At 36.0% G+C, this 18,543-nt stretch overlaps 1 pseudogene; it reads left to right on the plus strand.

Annotated features, from left to right (window-relative positions):
- Positions 1–16,971: 16,971 nt before the first annotated feature.
- LOC101716215 (glycogenin-1 pseudogene) lies at positions 16,972–17,932 on the plus strand (annotated as a pseudogene).
- Positions 17,933–18,543: the final 611 nt, after the last annotated feature.

The following is an 18,543-nucleotide window of genomic DNA, read 5'->3' on the forward strand; positions in this document are numbered from 1 at the left end:
TAGAGTACTACACAGCCATAAAGAACTAGAAACTAGAGACATTTATAGCTAAATGGATGCATATTGAGGCCATCCTCTTAAGTGAAATAAATAGGACACAGATGTGTAAATACCGAATAGTTTCTCTAGTGTGAGAAACTGAAAGTGTAATTAAGGATACACACAGATGAAATGGCCTAATAACATATTTCTTAGATTGTGTTTCCATCGCGTGTCATATGACTGTATCGAAATTTAAATTAGGGAGAAGCTTGGCTTATGTGGAGTCTGCTAACTAACTGGAGTTTTTCTTCCAGATCATTATTTGTTCAGTGTTCGTTTTGGGGACCTTTCTGAAACAAACCACATCCTCTGGTGTCTTGTTGGTGCTTGAGATGCTTTTTTAAGCTACATGGAAAAAAGTTTAAGTACTTTTCAGTTTCGTTTTGGTTGAGTTCTACTGTATTTGAATATTATTGTAGTTTTTTCCCCTTGCATTGTTCTTCTTTGAGTGGTTTTAATTTTGTGTATGTGTGTGCATTTGATAATAAAATTATTTAATAAAAAATAGTATGATATTGACTCAGTAATACCCATTTGTACAACAGTACTTGAATACAAAGTCCAAAAATAACTTACTATTTTTTATTCAATTTTATGTTGCTGTATAAGAAATAATACAGGAATTTTATATATAGTAATATTTTCTTTTTTTAATATAGTATTAAATATTTCATTTTGGAGTGAAGAACTTTTATAAATATATACAAAGTATGAATATTTCGTGATCAGTATTAAACCACAAGAGAACCGAGATTTCTGAGTGAATTGAAGTAACAATTCAATTGAATGAATATGTCCCCAAAGACAATGCAACCTGATAGTACAAGAATCCAAGTTCAGGTGAAAATACAGCATATAATAAAGACAGCATTTCCAATAAGTAGAGAAAAATTAATGTAATAAGCAGTGTTGGAAAAACTAGATTGCCATTTAGAAAAATACAAAATTAGATCTGTACCAAATACTGTATCTTAGGGTAAATATCAAATATGTGAGAGATTTGAATTACATTTCTTAAAATAAAGTAAATCATCCATAGACTGGAAAAGAAAACATAGGCGAGTTTCTTTATACTCTGGGAGGAAAATCTAAGCTTTCAAATTTAGACATAAAATTAAAGACTGTATATAGTAATATTTTCTAAATAAGATGAATAGGCATTAATAAATAAGATGAAAAGGCATTACAAAAAAGGAAATAATTGACAACTTTAATTATTCTTTAAAAATTAATCTTCTGTACAGTAAGTCATTAAAATATACAAGATGATTCTTATTTGGGGAAAATAAAAAATCTAAACCTTGATGAATAAGTTGCTTAACCTGATTACTTATGAGATGAGGGATGATCTTGGGTTCTGAAATTATACTGCCAAAGTTCAAAAGATGATAAGTCACCTACTAAATATGTAACTTTGTACAAAGAAATGTTTTCTTTTGGGTCTTTTTCATGAAAATGAAAATGATTATTCCATCTAATTTACAGATTTATTATGAAAACTACATGACAGTACATGCAATGGTTTAGAATAGCATTTAGTACAGAATGAAAGATGCTTCCTCATATTAAGCAGTATCAGGCAACTTCCTAGGTAGAAGCAATAGGAACAGAACTTTACTCAGCGGAAAGAATGTAGTTTACTAAAAGTATCTGAATACACTGCAAAACTTTGGGGAGAAAACTAGGTTGAAGAAATAATATTCCAGGAAAAAATATTCAAATGATATGCAAAATTTAGCATTTATGTTAACATTTAAAGTATATGTATGACTATATTTTGTTGGGTTATGACTATATAATAAATGTATTAAAACATTATGGGAGAGGATACATACAACTTCAAAATAGACGTTATCTTGAAGAAAGATGAGTAGAATAAGATAGAGAATAAATTTCAGTGGTGCATGTAGCATTGCGCTTCTTTAAAAAGTAAAAGAACTTACAGTAAATAAGTCAAAATGCCAGCATTTGTTAAATCAATGTGATATAAACATGAATGCCTGTTATTCACTGTATATTTTAAATATTTCATAATTTCAAAAAATTTAAACAGGCTGAATGCAGAGCATTATTTTTTCATACTTGTCAGAAATATTCCTACTTTATTTTATGGTTATGCATGTACACATTTTGGCTCTGCTACTAAATATAGTTCCCCGACAACATAAGCAGTTTCTTTTCTAAACATTTAATCCCTCCACTCTGGCTGTAGTGTTCAATGCATAACAAGAATACAATGAAAGTTTGATGAACGAATGAATTTTTTATTGGCTACTTTGGCATCTATGAACATCCAGTAGGTCTTAACTTCTTTCTTGCCATTTTTTCTTTTTTCACTTGTTCTACCAAATTGTGTAATTCTGTATGTTTCCAATATTAATCCTAGATGATATGCTCTTTTACTTACTTTGACATTACCTAAATTAGGAAATTTCTCTTTCAAAAAGTAATTATCAATATCATTAAAAATGTTAGCCTTTCTTAATAAATTTAGCACACTGTTAACAATATTCTTGTATTTTTGCTAATTTATTTTGATGATGAAATAAATAACAATATTACATGGACATGATCATTTAAAAATAGTAAAAGAGTATCTGAGAATTTTGAATAAAAATATATGGAAAATGGCAAAGACCAAATATTTTACTTTTATGTCTTCCACGAAATTTTTTTCCATTCTTTAATAATAAATCATTGATTGCATTCTTTAATAATAAATAATAAATCATTTAATAATAAATCATTGAGGAAAATCTGAATTCAGGAGAAATGCATTTAAAAATAAATCTAAATTGGCCAGACATGGTAGGACACACCTGTAATTCCAGTACTCGGGAGGTAGAGGCAGGAGGATCATCATGAGTTTGAGTTCAGTGTGGGCTACACATTGAGTCTGAGGCCAGCTTCAACTATATAGTGAGATCTTGTCTCAAAATACTAAATAAATAAATAAATCTAAATCATTTCATTTCTAATATCATCATTCTATATATTCAGCCCGTTAAAATGATCAGTAGACTTATTTTACTTATAGAATTTCATTTATTCCTTTACTTATTAATAAGGAATCTATATATTTAGCATAGAGTATGTGTGAGTCAATTCTAAACCCTATGACAGGAATCTTAATCCTTTGTTTTTAAAGGCAGGACCTAAGGATCAACAGGATCTAAGACTGTAAGCTGAAAGAAGGAAAGGACTGCAAATGCACTTCAGTGTTGTGTATCTTGTGCCTAGCAGGATGCTTGACATATTGCTGGTACACAATATAAATTTTGTGATTTATCAAATTAAAAGACCGAATGGAGAGCTGGGAATTTAGCTCAGTGGTTCTGCCGCCTGCCTCTCAAGCACAAGGTCCTGAGTTCAATCCCCGGAACAAAAAAAGAAAAGAAAGAATGCAATGCCATAATTGATGACAAAACATTGTGAATAAAGAAAAGAATGTGACCAATTCTTTTTGTAGATGCCAAGAAGTGACATTCAATCAATGATGGGTGATGATGACGTCTTAATTCAGTTTACATCTGAGCATCTCTCTTTGGTGAAAATACCAATCCATCCCACCTTGAGATTCAACTAAATTCCTAAGAATTTAGCAACCCCTTACACAGCTATCCAGTATCAGGCAATTGAAACCTCCTTGGTAAATTGATGCTGTGCAAAGTAGGTGTCCAAAGTGGACACTAATGTCCAAAAATGATATGTTTGACTTTAAAAATTTTTGCTTTTGATAAACTGAATTGAGGTTATATTTATAAAGAAAAAGTGAGGCATTATTACCAGAAATTCAGACAAGCAAGTTTTATCTCCATACTTGATACAATTCAATATGAGAGTTTAATGTTAGGACCTTGTAATAAAACCAAAGGAAATAATTTACACCTTAAAGCCCATTGTATATCTATTTACAGGAACTTAAAAACCCTTTATAAAGTGACAGCAACATCACTCAATACATGTCTCTTTTTTTTATATATAACTGAGTGTGGAAATAGTCCTGCCAACCACTTCATTTCAGGATGCCAACCTTCCCACCCCAAATTTCCTTTTCCTCCTCTGTACTGACAAATTCCCCCAAAAAACTTTTCTCAAATTCTTTGATAACTACCAGTGGCTTTAGGGTTAAGTCCAAATGGTTTAGGATGAGTATCAATTCTTAAACTAAGGGCATATAACCTACATTTCACACATGTTGTTACACTACTGGACATTTCACAAACCTACCTTGATTTTGTTTAATTATTCAAACATCTATAGATGCCATTGCTCTGCTTAGAATATTTACAAAAATATTTGTCACATGCCAAGGCAATTATTTGTTTATATATTTGACTTCTATATTAGATCGGACAACTTTTTAGTGGTTCTGGCGCCTGCCTCATAAGCTCAAGGTTCCGAGTTTGATCCCTGGTACCGAAAAAAAATTAAAAAAAAATAGATTGGACAACTTTAAAGACAATTCCTATTTACCTCTTGAACACTTCAATGTAACACAATGCCTAGAAACATAGTTATTGCTAAATACAGGCTTATGGATCATGGTTCATTCTCACTCATGATGACAACTGGCAATCATTAATACCTAATAGTTCCATAAATGAAGAGATCAGTATTAAAAATAAGCTTTATGGTTCCTAGTTTAAAAGTTTTTTAGTACATATTACTTCTCAAACACCAGATGAAGGCATCAGAAATTAATCCAGAGGACTAGCAGAAGCTTCCCTCAGTGTCCTCTAACTTAAATCAGTTGTCACTAAGGTTCCAAAAGAGGGAAAAATTGAAAAGAAGAAATGACCAAAGTCATGGTTCTTTGTGTCTTCCTCTTTTGTCTCCCACTATTTTAGTAAAGTCATATTAATCATGAACAAATGAAGGCAGACTGAATTTTCTCTAATTAATAAATCAGCTCTGAGCACGACAGATGAGTACTGTCCTGAGAAATGAGATTCAACTCACTCCTGCCCAAGCATTTATCTCCATTCTTCATTTCAGTGAATATATTTCTTTGAATAAATAGGGTAATATGATTCTTAGTAATTTAACTCATACACCCTAAGTGATACCTGAATGTTTATATTTTTGCAAAATATTAACATAGTCCAGGGTGAAATTACAACAGACCCAGCAGAAATCCAGAGAATCATCAATACCTAATTCCAAAACCTATATGCCAATAAGATGAAAAATACAGAAGAAATGGACAGATTCCTAGACACATATGAATTCCCAAAGCTGAATGAAGAAGACCTAAAAATTCTAAACAACCCAATATCAATCAATGAAATTGAAAACGTAATTAAAAACCTACCAACCAAGAAAAGCCCAGGTGCTCATGGCTTCACTGCTGAATTCTACAAGACATTTAAAGAGGAATTACGGCCACTACTGTTTAAACTCTTCAATGAATTTGAAAGGGAATTAATACTCCTGAAATCATTCCTGGAAGCAAACATCACCTTGATACCCAAAGCAGAAAAAGACCCAACTGAAAAAGAGAACTATAGGCCAATCTCACTAATGAACATAGATGCAAAAATCCTTAATAAGATACTGGCAAATAGAATGCAGAAAATCATCAAGAAGACCATACACCCTGATCAAGTGGGATTCATCCCAGGGATGCAGGGATGGTTCAGCATACACAAATCAATCAATGCAATACATTATATCAATAGAGCCAAGGACAAAAACCATATGATCATCTCCATACATGCAGAAAAAGCATTTGACAAAATCCAACATGCATTTATGGCAAAAACCCTACAAAAAAATCAGACCAGACAGTTTCTACCTCAATCTGATAAAAGCCATCTATGAAAAACCAACAGCCAATGTCATACTAAATGGTCAAAAACTGAAATCCTTCACACTAAAACCAGAAACAAGACAAGGATGTCCACTATCACCACTCCTGTTCAATATAGTTTTGGAAACATTAGCCACAGCAATTAGACAAGAAAGAGAAATAAAAGGAATAAAGATAGGAAATGAAGAAATCAAATTGTCATTATTTGTAGATGACATGATACTCTATATAGAGGACTCCAAGAACTCCACCAAAAGTCTTCTAGACTTAATAACCAAATTCAGTAAAGTAGGTGGATACAAGGTCAACACACAAAAATCAATAGCTTTCCTCTACACAAATGACAGACTCACTGACAGAGAAATAGGGCAAATAATTCCTTTCACAGTAGCATCCAAAAAACTGAAATACCTAGGAATCAACCCAACAAAAGAAATCAAAGACCTCTTCTTTGAAAATTACAACACTTTGAAAAAAGATATTGAAGGGGATATCAGAAAATGGAAGGACATCCCTTGCTCCTGGGTAGGAAGGATCAACATAGTGGAAATGGCTATACTTCCAAAATTGCTACATAGATTCAATGCAATCTCCCAATTGAAATCCCAGCAGCATACTTCATAGACCTCGAGAAAACAATCCAAAAATTCATTTGGAACAAGAAGAGACCCAGAATAGTAAAAGCAATTCTAGGTAACAGAGACATGGCAGGGGGTATTACAACCTCCAACTTGAAACTATACTACAAAGCTACTGTGATTAAAAACAGTATGGTACTGGAAAAGAAACGGACCTGAGGACCAGTGGAACAGATTAGAAGGTGCAGAAACAACTCCAGACACACTCAGCCACCTCATCTTTGGCAAAGGAGCCAAGCACTCTCACTGCAGGAAACACAGCCTCTTTAATAAGTGGTGCTGGAAAAATTGAGTTTCAAATTGCCAAAGATTAAAACTAGACTTATATCTCTCACCATGCACTAAACTAAAATCAAAATGGATTAAAGATCTAAATATAAAAACAGAAACACTGAATGGGATGGAACAGAGGCTAGATAGAACTCTAGAAGATATTGGGGTAGGAAAAGACTTTATGAACAAAACCTCAGTTGCCCATGAACTAGCACAAACAATCAACAAATGGGATCTCTTCTTATTAAAAAGCTTCTTCTCAGCAAGAGAAACCACCAGCAGTGTGAAGAGACAACCCACAATGTGGGAAAAAATATTCACCAGAGGTCCCTCAGACAAAGGTCTACTATCTTGAATCTATAAAGAACTTAAAAAAATCAGACCTCCCAAATTTAAAGACCCAATCCAAAACTGGGCATCTGAAATGCACAGACATTTCTCACACAAGAAGTAGACATGTCAAATAAACATATGAAAAAATGTTCAACATCACTGGTCATTCGAGAGATGCAAATGAAAACAATGCTGAGATTCCACTTCACTCCAGAAAGAATGGCTGCTATCATGAAATCAACCAATAACAAATGCTGGCGGGGCTGTGGGGAAAGAGGAACCCTGCTCCACTGCTGGTGGGAGTGTAGACTGGTGCAACCACTGTGGAAATCAGTATGGGGATACCTCAAAGAACTAGGACTGGAAATCCCATTTGACCCTGCTACTCCACTGCTGGGGATCTTCCCCAAAGAATTAAAAGAATCATACCACAGTGATATATGTGCACCCATGTTCATAGCAGCGCAGTTTGTAATAGCTAAAACTTGGAAACAGCCCAAATGCCCATCAACTGGAGACTGGATAAAGAAAATGTGGTTTTTTAATAAAATGGAGTACTACTCAGCCATAAAAAATGAGAAATTAGAGACATTTATAGATAAGTGGATGCACATTGAAGCAATAATATTAAGTGAAATAAATAGGGCACACATGTGTAAATATTGAATAGTTTCTCTAGTGTGAGAAACTGAAAGTGTAAATAAGGATGAAATGTATAATAGGTAATGTGGAATAGGAAGAAAAGGGGCAAAGGGGAAGGAAGTGGGAGGGCTAGGGGAAAGGATAGAAGGGAATGGGATTAATATGAGAAAATGGAAAAATACAACAAAATCTTTGTAAATAGGGAGGAATGGAGGGGTTGAAGGGAGGGCGGGGCAAGGTTGAAAAATAAGAACCAAGAGAGACTTTGTAAAGGTGCAAATTTCCAATGATGAATGTCATTATATTGTATACCTAAACTATACCAATGATTAGAATGAATAATCAATAATGTAAAATAGGAATAAAAGGTCCAAAGCGGTAGGGGTAGTGGGAGGCACAGGGGAAAGGAAAGAAGGGAAAGGAAAAAATTCTGAGAAATGGAAAAAGTGGAAATAAAGTCTTTGTATATAGGGAAGGTTGGAGGGTGTGGAGCGAGGGCTAGGAATGGGGAAAAAATAAGAACCAAGATGCATTATATAAAGGTACAATTCCCAATGAGAAATGTAATTGTGTTGTATACCTACAATGTACCAATAAAAGAATTTAATACAAATTACCATGTACTGCAAATATGTACTAATAAAAATGTAAAACATATTAAAATTTTTTAAAGAAATGTTTATATTCATAGATATTGTGATTGTAGAATTTAAAACAAAATACGATATACCTTATGATATAAGAAAAGAGAATTTCCTGGAGAAATATACAAGAGAAGCTGCTTTGGGCCGTAGCAACATCGCCAGTCATGTGGAAGGCACCGAATCACCCCGCTGCAGACAGGCAGGTCTGCGAACACCATAGCAATGTGACCAGGCACGTGGAAAGGACCGAATCAGCCTGCACCTGGCAGCAATCCACTGGACACTGCCCCCCCACGCTCCTTTGTACAGCCACCTGGTTCCACACTACAAAGGCACAGAGGACACCAGACCACCAGACCACTGTACTGGGTGAGTTGGAGTCGTCTTCACCTCCCATCAGGACCAGGACTATCTTTAGGGGAAGGGCAGCTGGAACCTGAACTACAACTCTTCAGAGTTCAACCCTATGGAAGGACAGGGAGCTCAACTTCAGACTTGCAGCCAGAAATCTGCCTGAATCTCATGGGTCTGCGACTAGCTTGCTGAGACTCATTGACTTATACCTGCACACTGCAACCCACATTGTCTCTTGTGACAGCAGAGACATACCCTGAAAGAGGCCCTTCATCTTCATGGTGATTTTTTATTCCCAAACTTTGTTTCATTATTTTGGTTTTTTTCTCTTTTCTTTTGCTCCTCTTAGCTTTAATTTTTTCCCTACTCTTTGCAAATATTTGTTTTTCTCTCCTCTTTTTTGTTTTATTTTCTTCTTTCTTTTCTCTTTCCTTTCCCTCTCTCTCTTACACTCACTCTCTTGCTCTCCCATATTGTTTGTCTTCCCTTTTTGTCCCTGTTTTGGTCCTCAGTTGGAGTTCTTCTTTATTTTCCTATTATTCTCTTTTTCCTTCTCACCTGTGTCTTCTGACCACACTGCTAACCTTCCCCTGTCCTTCTTCCCATCTATCCTTCCCTACCCAACCCCTTCTAACTCCCCATCCCAAAGGGTAAAGTTGTTATATTGAAGAGTTTATTCACTATATGTTGGGTTGGTCCTCGATCTTGATTTAAGTCACACAGCTAAAGATGATAGATTAATGACTACTGCAAACTGTCATTCTTTAAGAGGTATTTGATGCTATGGCGTTGCTGATTGTATGACTTGGGCTAAAGTGTCATGATTGATCTAAACAGTTTTTCTTCCTGGTATAATGAAAATGAGCCTCAGAGTCATTATAGACTCAAAACCTAAAGACCAGCTATATCTGGTAGACACCTCTGAGAAGCAATCATCCCGTAAAGGTTTTAAATAGATCAACAAAGATATTTACAATAAACAACTTCATAATATCAACCCAGGATATAAACCAGGGACAGTACCAAAAACAAAAATAAGAAGACATTTAAGCAAGGCACAAACCCAGCATTCCACCCCACAAAGGGCAATTTCTGGGTTAAATAGGTGCAAAAGTTAGATAACCAACCAACTGGACACCCTGAACTGATAGCACAGAAAAAAACAAAAGAGATGAATGAGGCTCTAGAGAAATTCAAAGCAGAAATAATCTCCCAGATATCCGCAGAGATGATGAGCAGAGTGAAAGACGTGATTAGAGGATCTAAAACAGAAACAGATAAAAAAATAGATGAGCTCAGAAACATGCTGGAAGCCATGAATACCCAGAATAAGAAAGAAATGGAAACCATGATCTCCCAACACAAGAAAGAAATGGAATCCATGAAACAGATTCAAACAGATATTCAAGAGATCAAAAACACCATTGAAAGTATCCACAGCAGACTAAGGGAATCTGAAGATAGAATATCAGATATGGAAGACAGGATCATGATCAGAGACCATGAAAATAGAGATTTTTAAAAAATAGTAAAGGACCACGAGAAATCAATTCAATAACTGCTAGAAAATGCAAAGAAGAATAACATAAGATTGATAGGAGTTCATGAAAAAACAGGAGAAAGCACAATTGACATAAAAAAAACCTGTTCCCAGAAGTAATAGTGGAAAACTTCCCAGACAGAGGTAGAGAATTGGACATACAGATAAGTGAGGCATATGGAACTCCAACTAGCCATGATAAAAAAAATCTACATCTAGACATATAATAATCAAGATCCCAGAAACCCAACAGAAAAACAAAATCCTACAAGCAGTTAGAGAAAAGAAACAAATCACCTACAAAGGAAAGCCCATCAGAATCACAGTAGACTTCTCAACACAAACCCTCAAGTCAAGGAGAGTCTGGAGTGAAGTATTTCAAGCCCTAAAAGAAAATAACTTCCAACCTAGACTGTTGTATCCTGCAAAATTATCTTTCAAAATCGATGGGGAAATTAGATACTTCCATGACAAAATACCTGAGAAATTTCATGAACACCAAACCAGCACTACAAGCAATACTAAACAATGTCCTAGAAAAATGCAATGAACGTCACAACTCCATGAGGCCCAAAAGAGGGAAGCCACAAGGCAAGATAAGACACTAAAGGGAAAGGGGGAAAAAAATAAGAAATAAGAGAGCTAACAAAAGTAAAACATCATGACAAGGATAAATCAATATCTATCAATTATAACCATTAATGTTAATGGCCTCAATTCACCAATCAAAAGAAATAGACTGACAGAATGGATTAAAAAGGAAAATGCAACAATATGCTGTATATAAGAAACACACCTAACTCAAAAAGAAACTCATAGACTGAAAGTAAAAGGATGGAAAACAGTTCTCCACACCACAGGAACCCAGAAAAAAGCAGGGATAGCAATCTTATTTGCAGACAAAGTAGATTTTAAACCAAAACTGATTAAGAGAGACAAAGATGGTAACTACATCCTTGTGAAGGGAACAATCCAAGAGGAAGAGATGACAATCCTAAATATATATGCACCAAATACAAATGCCCCCAACTCTACAAAGCAAATATTAATAGACATAAAAAACCAAATAAACACTAACACAATTGTAGTGGGGGACCTCAATACCACACTATCACAAATAGACAGATCATCTAGACAAAAAGTTAACAAGGAAATTCTAGAAATGAACCAAGCTATTGAACAAATGGATTTAATAGATTTTGACAGGGTGTTTCACCGCACAAAATTGAAGCACACATTCTTTTCAGCTGCACACGCGTCATTCTCCAGAATAGACCACATGCTAGCTCACAGGACATGTCTAAGTAAACGGACAAGAATAGAAGTTTCCCCCTGTATATTATCAGACCATCATGCAATAAAATTGGAGATCAATAACACAAGAAACTGCAAAACCCCAACAAACACATAGAAATTGAATTACACCCTCTGGAACAACCAATGGGTCACAGAAGTAATTAAAGAAGAAATTAAACAGTTTCTACAAGTAAATGAAAATGCCAGTGTAACATACAGGAATCTGTGGGACATAATGAAAGCAGTTCTTCACGGGAAATTCATAGCACTGAATGCCCATATTAGGAAACAGAGAAAACTCAGATAAATAACCTAATGCAGAACCTTAAGCTCCTAGAAAAAGAAGAGCATAACGAATCCAAAGCTCGTACAAGAGAGGAAATTATAAAGATTAGGGCCGAAATCAATGCAATGGAGACTAAGAGAATGATACAAAAAAATCAATGAATCAAAGAGTTGATTTTTGGAAAGAATAAATAAAATTGATAAACCTTTAGCCAACCTTATCAAAAAAAGGAAAGAAAAGGCACAAATACATGCAATTAAGAATGAAAAAGGTGAAGTCACAACAGATTCAACAGAAATCCAGAAGATCATCAATACCTACTTTGAGAACCTCTACTCCAATAAAATGGAAAACACAGAAGAAATGGGCAGATTCCTAGACACATATGAATTTCCAAAGTTAAATGAAGAAGATATAGAAATTCTAAACACCCCACTTACAATGAGTGAGATTGAACATGTCATAACATATTTACCAACAAAGAAAAGCCCAGGTCCAGATGGCTTCACTGCTGAATTTCACAAAACATTTAAAGAAGAATTAACACCATTACTCTTTAAACTCATCAAGGAAATTGAAAGGGAAGCAGTACTTCCAAAATCATTCCTGGAAACAAGTGTTACTTTGATTCCAAAACCAGGGAAAGACCCAACCCAAAAAGAGAACTACAGGATGATCTCCCTAATGAACATAGATGCAAAAATCCTCAACAAGATACTGGCAAACAGAATACAGAGTGTCATCAAGAAGATCATACACTCTGACCTAGTCAAATTTATCCCAGGGATGCAGGGATGGTTCAACATTCATAAATAAATAAATGTAATACACTATATTAACAGAGTCAAGGACAAAAAACATATGATCATCTCAATAGATGCAGAAAAAGCATTTGACAAAATCCAGCACCCATTCATGATAAAAACTCAACAGAAAATTAGAATAGAAGGTCTTTATCTTAACCTGATTAAGGCTATCTATGACAAACCAACAGCCAACATCATACTAAATGGTCAAAAACTGAAAACTTTCATGCTAAAATCAGGAACAAGACAAGGAATGCCCACTATCACCACTCCTATTCAATATAGTTCTGGAAATTTTAGCCACAGCAATTAGAAAAGAGAAAGAAATAGAGACAGCAAAAGAAGAAGTTAAACTGTCATTATTTGCTGACAATATGATACTTTACATAGAAGACCCAAAAAACTCCACCTAAAGACTTCTAGACTTAATTGACAGATTCAGTGGAGTAGCTGGATACAAGGTCAACACTCAAAAACAAGAGCCATCTTGTACACAAATAACAGATTCGCTGAGAGAAATTAGGGAAACAATTCCTTTTACAATAGCATCCAAAAAAAAAAACACAATGAAATATCTAGGAATCAATCTAACAAAGGAAGCAAAAGACCTCTACACTGAAAACTACAGCACTCTGAAAAAAGAGATCGAAGAGGATACAAGAAAATGGAAAGACATCCCTTGCTCCTGGGTAGGAAGAACCAATATAGTGAAAATGGCCATAGTTCCAAAACTACTATATAGATTCAATGCAATGTCAATTGAATTTCCAACAATATACTTCACAGAACTAGAGAAAACAATCCAAAAATTCATTTGGAACCATAAGAAACCTAGAATAGCTAAAGCAATTATAAGCAACAGAGACATGGCTGAGGGTATCACAATCCCCAATTTGAAACTATACTACAACGCTACTGTGATAAAATCAGCATGGTACTGGCAAAGGAACAGACCTGAGGATCAGTGGAATAGATTAAAAGGTGCAGAAACAACTCCAGACTTGCTCAGCCACCTCATCTTTGACAAAGGAGCCAACCACCATCATTGGAGGAAAGATAGCCTATTTAACAAATGGTGCTGGAAAAACTGGATTTCAACCTGCCAAAGATTGAAACTAGACCCATACCTATCACCATGAACTAAATTAAGATCAAAGTGGATTAAAGATATAAATATTAAGACAGAAACACTAAACTTGCTGGAAGATAAGTTAGGTAGAACTCTTGAAGACATTGTCATAGGAAAAGACTTCATGAACAAAACCTCAGTAGCAGGGAAACTAGCAGAAAGAATCAACAACTGGGATACCATCTTATTAAAAAGCTTCTGCATTGCAAAAGAAACCACCAACAGAGCTAACAGACAACCTACAATATGGGAAAAAATTTTTAGCAGCTGTACCTCAGACAAAGGACTACTATCTAGAATATATAAAGAATTGAAAACAATCAGACCCCCAAAATTCAAAGACCTAATTCAAAAATGGGCATCTGAAATGAATAGACATTTCTCAGACAAAGAAGTAAAAGCAGCAAACAAATATATGGAAAAATGTTCATCACTCGTCATTCAAGAGATGCAGATGAAAACAACACTGAGATTCCACCTCACCCCAGAAAGAATGGCTGCTGTCAAGAAATCAACAAACGACAAATGCTGGTGGGGTTGTGGGGAGAAAGGGACCCTTCTCCATTGCTGGTGGGAGTGCAGACTGGTGCAACCACTGTGGAAGTCAGTATGGAGATTCCTCAAAGAACTAGGACTAGAGGTCCCATTTGACCCAGCTATTCCCCTGCTGAGTATCTTCCCAAAAGAATTAAAAGAATCATACCACAGTGATATATGTGCACCCATGTTCATAGTGGTACAGTTAGTAATAGCTAAAGCTTGGAAGCAGCCCAAGTGCCCATCAACTGGAAACTGGATAAAGAAAATGTGGGTTTTTAATAAAATGGAGTACTACTCAGCCATAAAGAACGAAAAACTAGAGTCATGTATTGCTAAATGGATGCGTATCAAGGCCATACTCTTAAGTGAAATAAATAGGACACACATGTGTAAATACCGAATAGTTTCACTAGTGTGAGAAACTGATAGTGTAAACAAGGGTTAAAATGATTAAAATGAATAATTGATAATTTGAAATAGGAAAAAAGGTCCAAAGACAAAGGAGTGAAGGGAGGGGAAGGGGAAAGGAAAAGAGAGAAAGGAAAAACTATGAGAAAAGAAAAAAAAATGGAAATGAAATCTGTGAAAATAGGGAAAGGCAGAGGGGGTGAAGGGTGCACAGGTAATGGGGAAAAAAATAAGAACCAAGATATATCATGTATAGGTACAAACACCCAATGATAAATGTATATGAATTGTATACCTAAAATGTACCAATAAAAGAACTAAAAAAAAAAAGCTGCTTTGGGGATGCTTATTAAAATAAACTGCCACTATTTCAATAGTATGTCAATGACTAATAAAGGACATTATAAAAGGAATAAATACATAAAATCAGAACACAGAGTAGATGATTTCTAAAGTCCTTTCCATTTCTGAGACATTATAAGCCTATAACAATAATACCCATGATTGGCTCAATTAATATTGAATTATTGGCTGGAAATTTAGTTCAGTTGTTCTGCTGCTTGTCTTGCAAGTGCAAGGTCCTGAGTTTGATTACTGGTACCAAAAAAAATTATATATATATAATTATTACTTTAGTAATATGCTCAAACATTGCTAATATACATAATATAATATTTAAAAATTAATTCAGTATGCAAGTTTGTAGTACTTAAATTATGTGATGAAGTATGCTATTAGGGAATTAACATGGAGCAATTATGACATCTTTTAAATAATGTGCACAAACACAAATAAAATGATGGCATCTCACTGAAGTAGGCTGAAAAGCTAAGATGAACTTTAGTATTTTCTTAGTGGAAGTTAGATGGCTTTCTGCAAAGAGGAATAGTTGAGAACTATGTAGGTAGATTGACAATTGAATGTGGTATTGGTGAATTAACAACTGTTTAGTTAGTTTATCCAGTAACTCATTTGGGGAGAGGTTGATATCAGGGGAGAATACAAAAATTTCACTGCTTAATGGATTATGGTTAGAGACATCAGTATGAATTCGTGTTTACTTTAATGTACATTGTTACATGTAGAAATATACATAGATATATGCATATAAACAGATAAATATAGGCATTTGCCATTCTTTGGTATGTCAGGTAAGAAGCCCTAAAAGAAATGACACCCTAACAACGAGAACCCTCAATTGCCAGATCATTGTTTCTGATGCCATTCTCCAATCAAACATAGCAAAGGTACTTGGAGAAGTGACAACTTCTGTGAGTGAAGCAGGCAAAATTCAGGGAAACTTGGAGAATCTTGTATTCAGAAACTAAGAAAGTGAGAGCAAAATCTTTACAATATGACGATGTGTTAAAGGTACATAGAAACTCTCTGAAAGAGGAAAGAAGAAAGAAAAGGAAGAAAGAAAGAAGGAAAGGAAGGAAAAAAGGAAGGAAGGAAGGAAGGAAAGAAAGAAAGAAAGAAAGAAAGAAAGAAAGAAAGAAAGAAAGAAAGAAAGAAAGAAAGAAAGAAAGAAAGAAAGAAAGAGAAAGGAAAGAGGGAGAAAAAAAGAAAGGGCAAGAAAGAAAGAAAAGTACAGGAAAGGGAGAAAAATGTAAAGACAAATTCTAACTTTTATATAGATACCCTTTCTCAAAGGACCACACCCCACTCAAGTGAAAACTGTGCTTTCAAAAGGGTGAATAAAGGGAGGGAAATTAACTTTACAGTAGCGAAATCTGACAAACACTACCTCAGCCAGGTGACCAAGGTTAGAATGATCAATGATCTATTATATTGATACTGTGTACCATCGATATGATGTGATGGTATTTTGCCTCTGTGATATTCTTTTGGTAAATTGAACTTTGATGTAACTATGGAGAAAAATATCAGATTTATCTCAATTGGGAACTTTCTATACAATAGCTGACCAGTATTTCTAAAGATTGTCAGTTGAGGGGGGACAGGGAGGCAGGTTCCGGGCGGGGGCGCGGGCGGGAGCGGGAGCGGGAGACGGGAGCGGGAGCGAGTCCCGGGAGTGGACCTAAGAGGCGCTGAGCGCGTCCCGCAGCCGACCGGTAGGATGCGAGCGCGAGTGTGCGCGCCCACTTGACGGCCTCTATAAGAGCGCTCCCGCAGTGTCTCCTGCTGGCCTCGCTCCTCTCCTGGCCGCGGAGGTCTGGGGGTCTGGGGCACAGAGCTGCTGCGTCTGCAGCGACCGCCCTCGCCTGGACGGCACCATGGCAGATCAGGCCTTTGTGACGCTGACCACAAATGATGCCTACGCCAAAGGTGCCCTGGTCCTAGGCTCGTCTCTGAAGCAGGACAGGACCACCAGGAGGCTGGTTGTGCTTGCCACCCCACAGGTCTCAGACACTATGAGAAAAGTTTTAGAGAAAGTCTTTGATGAAGTCATCATGGTAGATGTCTTGGATAGTGGCGATTCTGCTCATCTCACCTTAATGAAGAGGCCTGAGTTGGGTGTCACGCTGACAAAACTTCACTGCTGGTCACTTACACAGTATTCAAAGTGTGTGTTTATGGATGCAGATACTCTGGTCCTAGCAAATATTGATGATCTTTTTGAGAGAGAAGAATTGTCAGCAGCACCAGACCCAGGGTGGCCAGACTGTTCCAACTCCGGAGTCTTTGTCCATCAGCCCTCAGTTGAAATGTACAGCCGGCTGCTTCACCACCAATGTCTTACGTCTGCTGCAACATTATGGACTTGTCAAAGACACCTGCTCATACAGAGATGTGGAACATGCCTCAGGAGCCATATCACACCTGTCCCTTGGGGAGAACCCAGCTGCACCACAGCCTTCTGTATCATCAGAGGACCGGAAGGAGCGGTGGGAACAGGGCCAGGCTGATTACATGGGAGCACACTCCTTTGACAACATCAAGTGAAAACTTGACACTTACCTCCAGTAGAAGCACTGCCATTTTCCTCTGAACATCCTTTCACAGGAACTTCTGATACTTAGTATCTAGAGCTGGGTTGAGAATAGTCTGTTGCAGGTGTTACAGGGTTTCACTAAAACTCATCAGATGAAGGATTTTTGCAGAAGGACAGGTGAGAACTGGGCAGAAGTTGTGAAGCTGTACTTCTATTATATCGACAGTGTTGTTTCATAACTCTAGACTTATTTAGCTGTTTCAGAAATTCTGTTATGCTTATTACCAACATATGTAGTAAAGAAAAACCAATATTAAGCTACAAAGATGGTTTTATCAACTTGTGTAGAACCAGGTTCCAAATCCATCTCCCTTCAGAACAGGATATGGCTTCTGCCCCTTGCTTGTTATACCTGTCAGGAAAGTTGCATTTTAGGATTGCCCAGGGATTATCAGAGTGACAATTGTCCTTCAGGTAAAGGCAACCTTTAATAACACTGCTGAGTGATTCATAACTTATCAACAAATGGCGTTAGCCCATTTTATCTCCTATGTCTGAATATGTACACCAGTTTTCTACACACCATAAGGCAGCATGCTGAAATGCTTTTGTTCAGTTCTGTATATGTGAAAATAGCAATGTGCTCTCTAATGGTTACCTGCAGTTAATACCCTGTATGAAAAATAAAGACTAATTGCCATAAAAAATAAATAAATAAAGATTGTCAGTTGAAAAGTATAAAAAAAGTCACAAACTAGAGGAGCCAAGGAGGTATGACTCTTAAATATAACATGATATCCTTCATGCAATACTGGAATAGTAAAAATCTATCATATAAACACAAAGGATATTTGAATAGAGTGTGGAACTTTAATAATAAGGAATCTACTTTAGTTCATTAATT

This window comes from Heterocephalus glaber, unplaced genomic scaffold (genome assembly GCF_053883595.1).
Source record: "Heterocephalus glaber isolate CG9 unplaced genomic scaffold, H.glaber_assembly_v1.0 deba00001553, whole genome shotgun sequence".
NCBI lineage: Eukaryota > Metazoa > Chordata > Mammalia > Rodentia > Bathyergidae > Heterocephalus > Heterocephalus glaber.